The sequence below is a fragment of the Xenopus tropicalis genome, chromosome 5, assembly GCF_000004195.4.
Source record: "Xenopus tropicalis strain Nigerian chromosome 5, UCB_Xtro_10.0, whole genome shotgun sequence".
In the NCBI taxonomy this organism is placed as follows: domain Eukaryota; kingdom Metazoa; phylum Chordata; class Amphibia; order Anura; family Pipidae; genus Xenopus; species Xenopus tropicalis.
This window is the reverse complement of record NC_030681.2, coordinates 15858785-15874025: the sequence shown is the minus strand read 5'-3', so window position 1 is coordinate 15874025 and position 15241 is coordinate 15858785. Positions and strand designations below refer to the sequence as shown.

The 15241-nt window shown below is 43.2% G+C and overlaps 1 protein-coding gene across 1 annotated transcript in view; it reads left to right on the top strand.

The window, feature by feature from the left end:
* kcnh1 (potassium voltage-gated channel subfamily H member 1) overlaps positions 1-15241 on the top strand; it is a 209006-nt gene that overhangs the window by 88718 nt on the left and 105047 nt on the right. The window lies entirely within an intron of this gene.

Sequence of the window (15241 nt, the reverse complement as noted above, 5' to 3'; positions counted from 1 at the left end):
TCATCCTTCAGGCGGGATGATAGGCCTTGGTAGAAGACTGCCTTATAAGCCTCCTCATTCCATGAAGTTTCCGCCATGAGGGTTCTAAAGTCTATGGCATATCACAGGCACCAAGATTGCCCTGGCGGATTTGCAGCAGGCGTGAAGAGGCAGTAGCGACCCGACCAGGGGCATCAAAGATGGTTCTGAACATCTGTAGAAATTCCTTCACATCAAATGTCAGGGGTGACTGGCTCTCCCAGAGAGAAGTTGCCCATTCCAGTGGTTTGCCCTCCAGACGAGACATTACGTAGACCACCTTCGCTCGCTCACAGGAGAATTGGGAAGGTTGGAACTCAAACTGAATCTGGCATTGAGTCACGAATCCCCTGCAGGCCTGCGGATTGCCACTGTAGCGCGGAGGAGGAGGTATTCGTGGCTCACGAGCTGGCGGCATCGCTGGCAGAGGAACCACCACAGCAGGAGGAATTTCCGCGACAGCGGGAGTAGCGGGCAAACGGGACAAAATGGAATCAAGTACTTGCCCAATTCTGACTTGCTGGGATTCATACGCCTCCATACGGGACGCCAGCCCGCGAAGGGCTCTTCCGACGTCCGGTACCGCTTCCTCGGGATCCATGGCCCGAGTATAATGTCAGCGGGGGCCTCCGGCACCCACGGGAGGGGTGAAGTCAGGATCAAGGAGGAAGGCCGCTTCCAGCGAGTCCGAGCGAAGTACAGATGCAGGATAATCCAATAGCGAGGTCCGGTTCAGGCAAAGGTCACTTAAGGCAGGCAGCAAGGTTCAAGGTCAGGAACAGGCAAATAAACAGCAACAGGAAAGCAGATGAGAATATTAGAGACCCAGGAACACAATAGGTATGTTGAGCTATACTCGGGCATTGAACCTGGGTCTCTGGCGTTCTTTTAAGTTTGAATTTGGCGCCATAGCGCGTGACGTCATCGCGCCGGCGTCCTTGCGCCCACGTGGAGCCCTGGGCGCCGCCATCTTGGATTCGCCGTGCTGGGAGGAAGGACGCCGCCGCACGCCAGGTAGGGAGAGTCGCCGATTCATGACATAGAGACAATTAGTCTGTTTATTCTGTCTACAATTTTATCTTCTTAATTTTTCTACCTCGGACCGTAGCCGGGTCTCAGCAGGCCGAAGCTTCACGTTGCTCGGTGTTTTTGTACCTCGCACTCCCACTGACATTTTGTTATGACATGGCTCTGGCATCGCTTGGCTTTTTTTCTCTTATCAGAGCTGATTCTCTCCCGACGCGCGGACGCAACTTCACACTTCACAGCCAAAGAAATGTTTGAACTTCGTTCCTTTCAGCTTTCTTTCTCCTGAGCTTCTTTTGATGTCACGGACGACTGTGCTGGACACTTAGGGACGCAGGCTAGCCGCCTCTATTTGCTTTAGTAATGTGTGTTGTAATGGCCCTGGAGGCAAGCATGCATTAGGCAGGGAGCACGTTATATTTCCATAGCTGCCAACATCTGATTAGAACTTCCAAGTATAAAGATGCAACCATGTTGTTGCGTTAACACAGGGAAAAAAAAATACCAAAATTCGCCACCAGTTGGAACACGATCAATGGCATTTTCTATTGTGTTTTGCTGGAAAGTCTTCACACTCTAGCACCATCTAGAGGCAGGATTTAACTCTCCAAAAATGGTGTCTGGACATGTTGAGGCAAAATGTGAAATATCCCTATCACTGTAATCTGTTCCTTCAAAAAGTATGAATAAATACCATTTTTATATGCTGAAATCCAGCTGCAAAACAGTTCTTCTCTTTCTGTATCATTTGAAATACTGGCAGGGGAGGAGGGACTAAAACACTGATGTTACAAATTGTAACAACTTCTCCACAGCTTACAGACAGCATGCAGGAACTACATAACCCACAATGCATTGCACTGTTATGTTCCTTTTCTTATTGACATTACGTGTGCAGCAGGGAATTGTGGGATTGGGAGGATGCAGGATGAAGGCTGAGGACAGGCGACTACTGTTACATTTTATTTGAGTCTCCAAGTAGCCAGCCAGATCAGCAGGGGAACAGGGGGCGGGGCTTGGGGAACTGTTCCAAACCATATTATTACATTAAACAGGCTGCATATTTTTTAATTGATGTGTATTGCAAAGTTGCTCGAAATTATGTTTACTTTTTGAAAAGTTGTGTTTGGCTGGAGTTGCACTTTAAGCATGCCTTTTTAGTAACTATAGGCCGGTCAGGACTCGGATACAAAATAGGCCCTGGTATTATTTTGGCATTTCTGTCATCATCAGCTCTCCAGGTTGCAAGTTCAGCATCTATCTGGTTTCATAGGGTCTTGTATACCTTAGCAACCAGGCAGTGGTCAAAATGAGAGACTGGAATAGGAAGAGGAGAGAGGCTGAATAGTAAGATAAGGAATAAAAAGTAATAGTAACAATAAGATTGTAAGCTCACAAAACAACAGTTTATTCGCCCCCCCCATTTACGAGTTGGTAAAATGTAGAAGAGGAAGGAAAATAAGACAAAAACAATAAAAAATAAGCGGAAAGAATCAACATTGATGTGAGAATAAGTGATTTCTAGGTGCCTGATAAACCCAAAGCCACTGCTTTAGAAGACATGGCCACAATTAGAAACGTAGGGCAGATTAATTGGTGGCATATTGCTTATGAACTGAGATTTCCAGTAATTGTATTAATTAATTAGTCATCTATCATAGTTATAGCAGCAAACAACAGATAAATCCATCACTGTATGCCCAGGGGAAATAATGAGTAGGTATGGGCAGGACTATACGCAAGTGGCAATCATGGAAATGATGGATAGGTACCGGAACGGACGTTCTAAAAGCAAGTAGTTTATATCAATTGCTTTTCTTCATAAAGCTTAGGCACCAATGGTGAAGTTTTGTTTTTACTGAGCTGCTACTATAGTACCACAGTCCCTTCCCAGAGGCTATTATCCCCCCACTGCTACTATAGGCACCATCTCTCCCTACTATACCTGCTATCCCACAGCCCCAGTCCCTTCCCAGAGGCTATTATCCCCTACTGCTACTATAGGCACCATCTCTCCCTACTATACCTGCTATCCCACAGCCCCAGTCCCTTCCCAGAGGCTATTATCCCCCCACTGCTACTATAGGCACCATCTCTCCCTACTATACCACAGCCCCACTGACCTATCTATCCACTCACATACAGACCCATACTGACCTATCTATACACTCACATACAGACCCATACTGATCTATCTATCCACTCACATACAGACCCATACTGACCTATCTATCCACTCACATACAGACCCATACTGACCTATCTATCCACTCACATACAGACCCATACTGACCTATCTATCCACTCACATACAGACCCATACTGATCTATCTATCCACTCACATACAGACCCATACTGACCTATCTATCCACTCACATACAGACCCATACTGATCTATCTATCCACTCACATACAGACCCATACTGACCTATCTATCTACTCACATACAGACCCATACTGACCTATCTATCCACTCACATACAGACCCACACTGACTTATCTATCCACTCACATACAGACCCATACTGCCCTATCTATCCACTCATATACAGACCCATACTGCCCTATCTATCCACTCACATACAGACCCATACTGACCTATCTATCGACTCACATACAGACCCATACTGATCTATCTATCCACTCACATACAGACCCATACTGACCTATCTATCCACTCACATACAGACCCACACTGACCTATCTATCCACTCACATACAGACCCATACTGACCTATCTATCCACTCACATACAGACCCATACTGATCTATCTATCCACTCACATACAGACCCACACTGACCTATCTATCCACTCACATACAGACCCATACTGACCTATCTATCCACTCACATACAGACCCATACTGACCTATCTATCCACTCACATACAGACCCACACTGATCTATCTATCCACTCACATACAGACCCATACTGACCTATCTATCCACTCACATACAGACCCACACTGACCTATCCACTCACATACAGACCCATACTGACCTATCTATCCACTCACATACAGACCCACACTGACCTATCCACTCACATACAGACCCACACTGACCTATCTATCCACTCACATACAGACCCATACTGACCTATCTATCCACTCACATACAGACCCACACTGACCTATCTATACACTCACATACATAAACTATATATACAACCAGTAATACTAACTGTAGATATTAGTATCACAATAGCCTTGGATATTCTGCTTGTTCAAAAACTTATCCAGGCCCCTCTTATAGGCATTAACAGAATCTGCCATTACCCCTTCACTAGGAAGGGCATTCCCCAACCTCACTGCCCTCACCGTGAGGAACCCCCTACGCTGCTTCAAATGAAGGGGGGCCTCTGGTGCGTTTATTGTTTTAATGGGAAACCCCCCCCACATCTGCCTATAATCCCCTCTAATATACTGGTACAATGAATCCTGTGCTATAGTGCACTGTGGTGTGAAGGTGGATCCAGACATGGATAAGCTAAATACTCTTGGCCTTAGGAACATGAAGATCTAAATGGTCCAAGAGGAGTAGAGTTGACCCTATCTATCTTTTGTTAGAATTTTGTTCTTGAAGTTCTCCTCACTTTTCTTCTTAATTAAAAAAAAATATAGCTGAATTGTTTCTAAAGTTGCTAAATACTCAGGTAAAGAAAAATGGTTTCTTAATTAAACACGTACTGTAGAACCCCCCCACCCCCCCATTCTTTTACCGTATGTTCTTATCACTATCTACCCTGGACACGTTGAAGAACCAATTACAGTTAAACGCTGCCTGGGTGAATTCTGCAATCTGTTTAATTGTCATGCTGAATAGTGACCTGAATGTCCCGGCCCCTGTATTTACATCAAATTGTGCTTGATCAGGGCATTGTGACTTCATATCCATTTTAATAGGCTACACAACACTGAATAGTTTTAATGTTTATTAAGATAAAGCAAAAAAAGACCTGGGTAATTGAATATTCTGTTACGATGAAGGTTTTCACCATTGGTCGTCTTCCAACTTTTCTAATTTTGTTCCTAATTGTGTTTTTACAGAAGTTACAGTAAACTGAGAGACGAGATGTTCTCTGCTGAGTTTCCACCACTGAATGCTAATAGATTTTCTGTATAATCATTAATCCTTCTTTTAAAAGCCATCAATCTATGGGGGGAAAGCCAGGACAAACAGATAAACAGCGCTGATTTAAGTAAAGGTTTTGTTTGCTTGTAGAGAAAGTCACTTTATGCTTCTGTATGACTTTGCATTAAGCTTGGGCCGAGCCCTTGTTCCTAGTGGAGCTGCAATTATTATTATTATTATTAACATTTATTTATAAAGCGCCAACATATCCCGCAGCGCTGTACAATAAGTGGGTTTCATACATTGGACATACAGAGTAACATATAAAGCAATCAATAACCGATACAAGAGGTGAAGAGAGCCCTGCCCAAAAGAGCTTACACTCTACAAGGAAATAGTGCTGAAATCAGATTGGGGCACAGTTTGGGAGTTCAGGTTCTGGCGATTATGATCTTTAAATGCAAACTGAATATATCTGACAACATGCAATGATAGCAAATAGACTTAATTCTCAGCTTCGGCTGTAGCTGAAGAAGCCCTGGTTGTGGAGCTGCTCTACAGTTGTAGATCGGTTCCTGGAGCTGAAGTGGAATGTTTGCCATAGCTCTAGAGCCAATCCTGAGTCTGAACTTAGAAACCTAGAGCCCTTCCAGCAGTTGACAGGTATAGGGTGTCACGGGGGGGCCAAGCCGACCGGGCGCCCTTGGCTTTGGCACGCATGCGCAGTTTGGGGGGTGTGATGGGTCGATTAGGGGGCGCCAGGGGATTAGTTATTGCCCCTGCCACTAATGAACAGCGGCAGGGGCAATGACTAAGAAAGAGAACTAGGGGTAGGCAGGAGAGGCTGCCTGGTGCCCCCTAATCGATGCGCCCTAGGCAGCTGCCTCTTCTGCCTATAGAAACATATAGCAGGAGCGCATGTGTATAGAAACAAAAAACAAAAAATAGTGCAAAATTATTTAACAATGAAACTGTTTAGCAGTTAAGCTGCTCAATAGTGAAGAAAAGTGCAACCACCAAATTGATGTGTGAAAAGGCTTATTCACTGTGTGAACCACCATATGCTGGTAGGTAGGCAGGCCTCTTCTACCTACCCCTAGTTCCAGCCCTGGGGTGTCATTTACTATGAATAGCCATGAATACAGGGCTATGTGTGTTTCCCAGCACTGTATTCATAAAGAGCAGATAAGAGCAGGCACACAGATGTTCCCTAACATGTACACCATTCAGAATTGCAAGTTAGGGAGCACTGGTGGGCACAATCCACAATGGAGCCCTGTATTTACTGCCTGCAATCTGGCACGTTGTAAGGAGAGGGCTGCCTTGTGTCCAGCTGGATATTGGCTGGACAGTTCACTTGTATATTAATAATGAAGTCATACAAAGTCTGTTTTGCCCTGTGCCAAGCCACTGCTAAAGAGAGTCCTGTTTAAAGGAGAAGGAAAGGTAAAAACTAAGTAAGTTTTATCAGAAAGGTCTATGTAAATACAGCCACAAGCAGTTACAGTAATGATGCACTGAGTCCTCTATCAAAAGAAACACAGGATTTCTTTTCTCATTTTTTGTAAACATGTTCTTGGGTATCTGACTTCCTCTCTCAGAAACATCCTTAATTTCCGGGGCCAGAGTCTGTGCAGTTCTCTCCTCTCTCCCTTCTCCTGCTACCCCCTCCCACTAAAGTCATTCCCCCTCCCTTAGGAATGTGTAATCTGAGCTATAATGGCTACAGCTGCAGCAGGAAGCCATGAAGACCAAGCTAAAATGGCAGCTGCTATCTTAAACAAACAGAAGGAGCTTCTAGGGCTCTTTACTCAGGTATGATAAAGCTTTCTGCAGAATAAATATAGTGTTCTAGGTGGCACTAATGTGGCTAATCTATTGGCAGTAAAATGCCAAAAATTTGCAGAGTGAAGCAAAAAAATGTCACTTGGGTTCATGGGTTTAGAAGTATGTAGTCCTTGCCCTGTACACAATCGATAATATAAGGATAGATAGGTGCATGAAAACTCAATGGCTCTTGACGAATATAATGCTGAAGCTATACTAGCCCACCGTGCTCTGAACAACTTGGTCAGTGATGCCAGGAAAGAGATTTATAGAATTAATTTACAACAGAGCATCGCAAAGACCTAGAGGAAGGTCAGCTCTACAGGCAGCGTCTAGTTTAACAGAACACCTCTAGATAAGCAGTAACACTGCCGAGAAGTAAGTGCTGTCTGAAATGTTATATTGAGGTCCATCTATATTGTGATCCTATAATTTGTTCCTCTGTAAAATGGGATGCTTAGTCTACGTGAGAAGATTGTCGATTAGATACTCTTCCCATAAGTACCAATTTCATGGAGGAGAAGTACAGACGGGGAGATATTATACTGTTCTTGTGCTCGGAGCCATCTCCCAAATTTCCCTTTCTGCCTTTGTCCCATATTAATGACAGGAAATAGCAGGAACCAACAAATTTGTAGCTCTTTACATTCAATAAGAAACATTAAGATGTCAAATTTAACCACCGCCGCCGAGATCTGCCTTATTTGCATTGGGTTTATGGGTGCACGTGATGTTCCTCTCATGTAAAGGAGTCCTGAAACCGGGGAGGTGGAATCTCCAAGTCTCATAGCCAAGGGCACTAGAGATGGAAATGATTGTAGAATTGGCATTTTGTAAACAATAAAAGAGAAAGGGCTAATAAAGAGCATACCTTCAGTTCTCTCAATAGTGCCCTTAAGTCTCCCCATATTTCTCCTGTTCAGATGATCAGAAGCCAAACAGGAAGAAAAAACACTGAGCTGTGTAAAGAAAGTTCCCATAATGCCTCACTCCTAGACCAAGTGAACATTCTCAGTTAGTTAGACTTTGGGGCCCATTTACTAATCCACAAACATCCGAAAAGCGTCCGAATGCGTTTTTTTCGCAATGATCGGTATTTTGCGCAAATTTTTCGAGCGCTCAGTACGAAAAAGTCGCGGCAATTCGCGAAAGTCGTAATGGCTATGCAAAAGTCGCGACAATTCACGAAAGTCATAATGGCTATGCAAAAGTCGCGACAATTCACGAAAGTCATAATGGCTATGAATAAGTCGCAACAATTCACGAAAGTCATAATGGCTATGCAGTCGCGACAATTCGCGCAAGTCGTAACGGCTACGAAAAAGTCACGACGGTGACGAAAAAATCGCAAAAAATACGAAAAAGTCGCAAAATGTTCGTTTCCAATCCGATTTTTTCACATTCGGGATTCGTGGATTAGTAAATCAGCCCCTATGAGTCAGCTTCCTGCTGATTGGCTCAGATCCACATTCCAAAGGGGGGGGTGAGTTATTAGCATTCTTGAGGGAGGGGGGAGCAGTGCGTGTCTCTGGCACAGGAATTACAGACACAAGAAATCTTTTGACAGAGGACTCAGTGCAGCGAGTCTGTGAGTGCTTATGGCTGTATTCACATAGACATGGAGGAAAAACTCATACCAGATCCAATGGAATTGGGGTCACGGCTAAGAAATCCTACTGTTAGGTTTTGCAGTTAGTGATGAGCGAACCTGTCCCATTCCGCTTTGCTGCGCCGCCTGACAAAAAATTGTTGCGTGCATCAAAAAAAACCTGACGTGCGCTACCGATTTTTTTTTGACGCGTGCAGTAGTGATGTGTGGGTCGAGATTTTCTTGACCTTAACCTGCCCAAGCAGAACCCTACCCGACCCGGCTTCCTTCCTCCCAATTTATAGACCCGCGCCCGCCCTGCAATGATGTCACAAAAGGGGCGGGGCTTCAGGCATCGATAAATAGAGAAGTCAGAAGAGAGCTGCTGGCAGTGTAAGGTTGCGGGAGGGGAGGGCGAGCGGAAGAGCTGAGCCCGAACCCCCCCCATGCAACACACAGGTGATGTGCCGAGTTTGGCCCAACCAGCGGGTATCGGGCTGGCCCACACATCACTAGCGCATGGCGAATTTTCCCGCTGCAAATTTTGTGAAACAATCTGCCGAAATGCGGAAATTCGTCACAAATGCATGCCTGCTGAATTATTTTACTATTTCCAGTGATCACAATTAATTGGAAAACAATCCTTGTTGCCCTTCAACCTGGGTCTAGTAACCCATAGCAACCCAATCAACAGGTTCTTTAAGGTCCATTGAATAACATCAGTTCCATGAAACAATTTGCTGCAAGGAAATGCCCCTGCTGCACTTTGGGGGGACGGGCAATGCTAAGGGGTATATTTAGGTGACATTGCCCAGGGCAACCAATCAGCAATTAGAATTCAACAGTTAGAAAACCAAAGCAAAGCATCTGATTGGCTGCTATGAGCAACATCACCGGTGATGTTTTACTCCACTTTATACACAGCATGATAAATATGCCCCTAAGTGTATATATGCCGGGTAAGGATGTCTTGGTGGGCCCCACCAAAGACGGCCCCCATCACCCTATTTCTATTTCCACTGTAGATTTATGTGACACCTATTCGATTTAGCACTAACTATACTGTATCTAATTGTGTGTGAGTGGCCATCAATGTCAGGTTCCCCGTTGGGCAGCTTTTTCCACTTAGTCTATGGTTTGTATAACTTTAATAATGAATATATTTGTTATAGCGCCGCTGTTCCAGCAGTCAATTCGTTTGCATGTCTTTCAAGTGAATAAATTCTAAGGGATGGAAAGAAATTAAACTGTAACACACTGTTCCTTTGCCCAATAAAATACTTCCGTTACAGCGCAATGACTCATCATCAGGCAATTAATGTTTATATTTTCTCTCTTGTATGGGTGTATTTATTTTCTTTGAATAAAACAATCCAGATTTTATAGCGATGCGCGCAGACAGATGGTCCTTGCTGATCTCCCCATATGCTCACTGCTTTAGCGCATTAAACAAAGGCGCTCGTCTGTACAAATTCCCTCAAGTCACCCAGCATAATCATATTAACACTTTTATTCCTATTAACTGATTCTCACATTTCTCTTCATCAGGAGAAGTTGGGATAATATGGGTTTTTTTTTCTGGAAAGAATATTGGAGGTCAATAGAAACTCATTTTGTTGCTCTATGGAAGGGTTCAGGTCTACCTTCCTACCATGACTTGAAAGTGACTGTAAAGCTTGATTTGGTTTTCTAATGGCTTGGGCTTAGCTGCACTTCTCATGTCACTATAATTCCCTTCTGCTTTTACACTAGTTCATTGTTGGTCCACAAATGGAAAGTCAGGAAGACCTGAAGGTGTCTCTGAATTTTATGGAGACACGTTCCTCAAGAGTAGAAGCTCTTCTACATTAGTTCAATGTTGGTCCACAAATAGAAAGTCATAAAGACCTGAAGGTGTCTCTGAGTTTTATGGAGACACATTCCTCAAGAGTAGAAGCTCTTCTACATTAGTTCGTTGTTGGTCCACAAATGGAAAGTCATGAAGACCTAAAGGTGTCTCTGAGTTTTGTGGAGACACGTTCCTCAAGAGTAGAAGCTCTTCTACATTAGTTCATTGTTGGTCCACAAATGGAAAGTCATGAAGACCTTAAGGTGTCTCTGAGTTTTGTGGAGACACGTTCCTCAAGAGTAGAAGCTCTTCTACATTAGTTCATTGTTGGTCCACAAACGGAAAGTCATGAAGACCTGAAGGTGTCTCTGAGTTTTATGGAGACACGTTCCTCAAGAGTAGAAGCTCTTCTACATTAGCTCATTGTTGGACCACAAATGGAAAGTCATGAAGACCTGCAGGTGTCTCTGAGTTTTATGGAGACACGTTCCTTAAGAGTAGAAGCTCTTCTAGATTAGTTCATTGTTGGTCCACAAATGGAAAGTCATGAAGACCTGAAGGTGTCTCTGAGTTTTATGGAGACACGTTCCTCAAGAGTAGAAGCTCTTCTACATTAGTTCATTGTTGGTCCACAAACGGAAAGTCATGAAGACCTGAAGGTGTCTCTGAGTTTTATGGAGACATGTTCCTCAAGAGTAGAAGCTCTTCTACATTAGTTCATTGTTGGACCACAAATGGAAAGTCATGAAGACCTGCAGGTGTCTCTGAGTTTTATGGAGACACGTTCCTCAAGAGTAGAAGCTCTTCTACATTAGTTCATTGTTGGTCCACAAATAGAATGTCATGAAGACCTGAAGGTGTCTCTGAGTTTTATGGAGACACGTTCCTCAAGAGTAGAAGCTCCTCTACATTAGTTCATTGTTGGTCCACAAATGGAAAGTCATGAAGACCTGAAGGTGTCTCTGAGTTTTATGGAGACACGTTCCTCAAGAGTAGAAGCCTCTATTTCTTTGCCAAAACATATATATATTTTTTAAAAAACAGGGTTGTTTTAGGTTCTGATCAGCATAATCAGGATGCTGACAATGGGTTAAATAACCTGCTCTGTATAATACCAACATTGCTCCATTTCAGTGGGGAAGAGATCTGCTACTATTAGAAGTTTTGGTTCATATTTTTATTGAGCCGCACAAAGGACTGGCAGATGGACTTCGCTGCAGGTTGGATATTGATGCGATGACTGAGCTGAAAGTACAACTTATTAGTTAGAGCTGGCTATAAAGCTTTCACAGCTCATACAGTTAACCCCCTTAACACCAAACAAGACCAGATTTAGGGCCATATTTATTACAGTGTGTAAGCCAACAGTGCCCCTATGGCAACCAATCAGCAATGTTAGAAAACAAAAGCAAATATCTAATTGGTTGCTATGGGTAACATCATACTCAATTAGTGAGTAGAAATACTTTGTACAAATTGAAGGGGAGCTATTATTACTCTTTCGTTTTAAAAAGTAAGCTCCATGCTTCTTTATGGGAAGAATAAGCAGGATTACTGCAACTTCATAGGCTTTAAATGGCTGCTGTGTTGCTTTATTGTGTATAGGGAGCACAAGTGAGAAATGAATCAGAGGCAGTGATCTTCCAGACAGTAGCGTTAGGGGCCACGGGTGAATATCACAGCCTCTCATTCATTGTCATGTGATTACAGAGAAGCAGATTTGTGATATTATTCAGTGGTTGAAAGGTTAATTTAACATTATGTTTTGTTTTGCCTTGGTCGCCTTCCACGTACCAATGTTTGTCTTAATTCTCTTTATCCCTTTGCTTATTTTTCATTGTTTTGGTAATATACCTGAAACGTCTCTTTCCTTTATTTGGTGTACCTACAGTTAAAAGATAGCTAAAGCCCAACAAAGCTTTTGCCTATACATAAGCAATAGGGCTTATTTTAGACATGGCAAATCAATGAGGGCAACAATCTTTGCCTTTATATTTGTTTACATTCCCCCAACTTGGATATACACTGGAACATTTTGTCATTCAGTGACTTCACCTTTACTGTGGCCACCAATGTTCTGGGACAATTCATAATGATCCGATCATTTGGCCCTCTGATCAATGATTGGATAATAGTGAGGGCCTAGGTAGACCCATAAGGAGAGGTCAGCATTAACGTGATAATTCCTCATCCAGCTGGATTTTCTAATATCAGTCGGTGAGGCCATCAGGAAGGCCCCATACATGGGACAATATACTGTCAACTCAATGTGTAAGGGTGGAGTGTATGGCTATAATTCACTGAGGAATTTACTGACGTTTCTATTTTATTTTTTCACCCTTCTTTATACATTAAAACCACGAAAAACGCAAATGTAAAAATACGCCATCTAAAATTATGTATTATATCTTTGTAAGTCCACGAAGCTTCATAGAATAATGTAAAAAACACAAAAAAGTGTGGTTTTCGTGTTCTTTTTGTTTTGTTCTGCATTTTAATTTGTACTTTTTAATCTTTTTTAATCTTTTAATAAATGAGTAGACGTTTGTGGTTTTTATGGAATTGAATATATTCATGGTTTCAAGAAACTATAGAAGCACTAAAATCAGAATGTTGATTAATCTGCCCCTCTATAGAGAAACTAAGCTTGAGAACATCTTAAATGCCATTTTTAGAAGAAAGTGAGATTATAAAGATTAGGAAGTCCTATAAATAGATTAAACATTTTATCTAAATAAAGGCTGCCATACACAGGCCAATTCTAGCTGCCGATATTGGTCCCTTAGGGCCCTGGCACACGGGGAGATTAGTCGCCCGCGACAAAACTCCCTACTCGCGAGTCTTTTTCGGCGATTTTGGGAAATCGCGCCGCCGCGGGCGACTAATCTCCCTGAGTTGCCATGACCCGCCATCCCACCGGCGAACATGTAAGTCGTCGGCGGGATGGCACACGCGGCGGCGCGATTTCCCGAAATCACCGAAAAAGACTCGCGAGTAGGGAGTTTTGTCACGGGCGACTAATCTCCCCGTGCCGCGGGCGACTAATCTCCCCGTGTGCCAGAGCCCTAAGACTGATTCGGCAGCTAATCGGCCCATGTATGGGCACTAACCACGGGCCTGCCCGACCGATATCTGGCCTGAAATCAGCCAGATCTCGATCGGGCAGGTTTGAAATTCAGTCAGATCTGGGACTGCATTGGCTCGTTAATGCGGTCCCCAAACTGACGGACGCCTATACCCGTCGTTCTAATTCAATCGTTTGGCTCCAGGGCTAAACGACCCAATTAGCTCGATATTGCCCATCCATAGGTGGGGATATTGAGAGAAGATCCACTCACTTGGCGACCTTGCCAAACGAGTGGATCTTAGCGTGTATGGCCACCTTAAGCGCCTGGGTTGAATCTTTTGCTTCTAGTGCAAAATATTTTACGGAGGAGCAGAAACAGCGAAACTCCCATGTTACAGGACCCCAGTTGTTTCTGTGTAGCCATGCAATGCATTTCTGAACTAACTGTCATCGTAACATGCAATGAGGCATCGGATTTGGGCTGATTGAAAACAATGCATCAAGATCTTTCCAAGCTCAGGGTGCTGTGTATATGGCAGCCTTCTGCAATCTATCATGTTCCTATGAGCATAAACCATACTTTCGTCTGTATTTATTTTCCAATCTCTTGCATAAATGACTTTTGTCACGGTAAAGTTGAAGCAACGTCGCGTCTCAGCAACGCCATGCAGAACACAGCACGCGGTTATTATCTTTATCCAATGTTGTTACTCTGCTTAAAACATTTGATTGATTTAACCTTCAAATAATCTTCATGATTCATTTGTAAAATTCATTCCGAGCATCGCTTAGTGGTGTATTATCTAAGCAGCAACGCACCGTCTATCAGAAGCTGGCTATAAATGGCACGAATGAATGTTTAAGATCAATGTGTACCTTTTTATGATAGATAAATAAAACTTTTTAAAGATAATCACTGCTCGAGCGCAAGCATCAATAGAAGTGCCCGGCAACTCCAGATCTCCAATGGGTTAATGACGCAGTCCTATTATTTGGAAGACCTTAATCTGTCCAGCACGCAACTATATATCCATTAAATGTGGGGGAAAGACCACTATTATTTTTGTAATAAATTTGTGAAGTTATAAAATTTTTCGAAACAGCTCTGGCTGAATGCCTTAATTATCTCTTGGATGGTCATTTATTGAATGTCTAGATCAGGGGTCCCCAACCTTTCTTATTCGAGAGCCACAGTCAATAAAATAGTAAAATGTAAAGGAGAGCAACACAAGCACCATAAAAGTTCATGGAGGAGCCAAATAAGGGCTGTGATTGGCTATTAGGGGCCTCTATGCACCCTATCAGCTTACAGGGGGCTTTATTTGGTAGGAAATCTTGTTTTTATTCAACCAAAACTTGCCCCCAAGTCAGGAATTCAAAAATAACTCCCTGGTTTGGGGGCACTGAGAGCAACACCCAAGGGGTTGGTGAGCAACATGTTACCCCCGAGCCCCTGGTTAGGAATCACTGGTCTAGATGGATAACCCTGCTAAGGGATAACACAGGACTGATTATTTGCCATATCTTGGACTTAGTCCTAGTTGTGGTAGCATCTCTGTGGGTGCCAGAGCATAGGGTATCAATATCACACATTTTGATTGGAATAGATAGGAGCACCCATGAAATTGTCACCTACTCAATACAGATCTAATATACATGGAACTTGAGCCTTTTATCCTGTTCTGCAAACAGACCCAACCAGCATATTGGTGTTTATTGAATGAGGTTTTGACTGGGGGAATCCTAAACCAATGTTTGCCCCTTGCAGTGCACATTACAGTCATAAACAAACTATATAAATACTTTAAAGG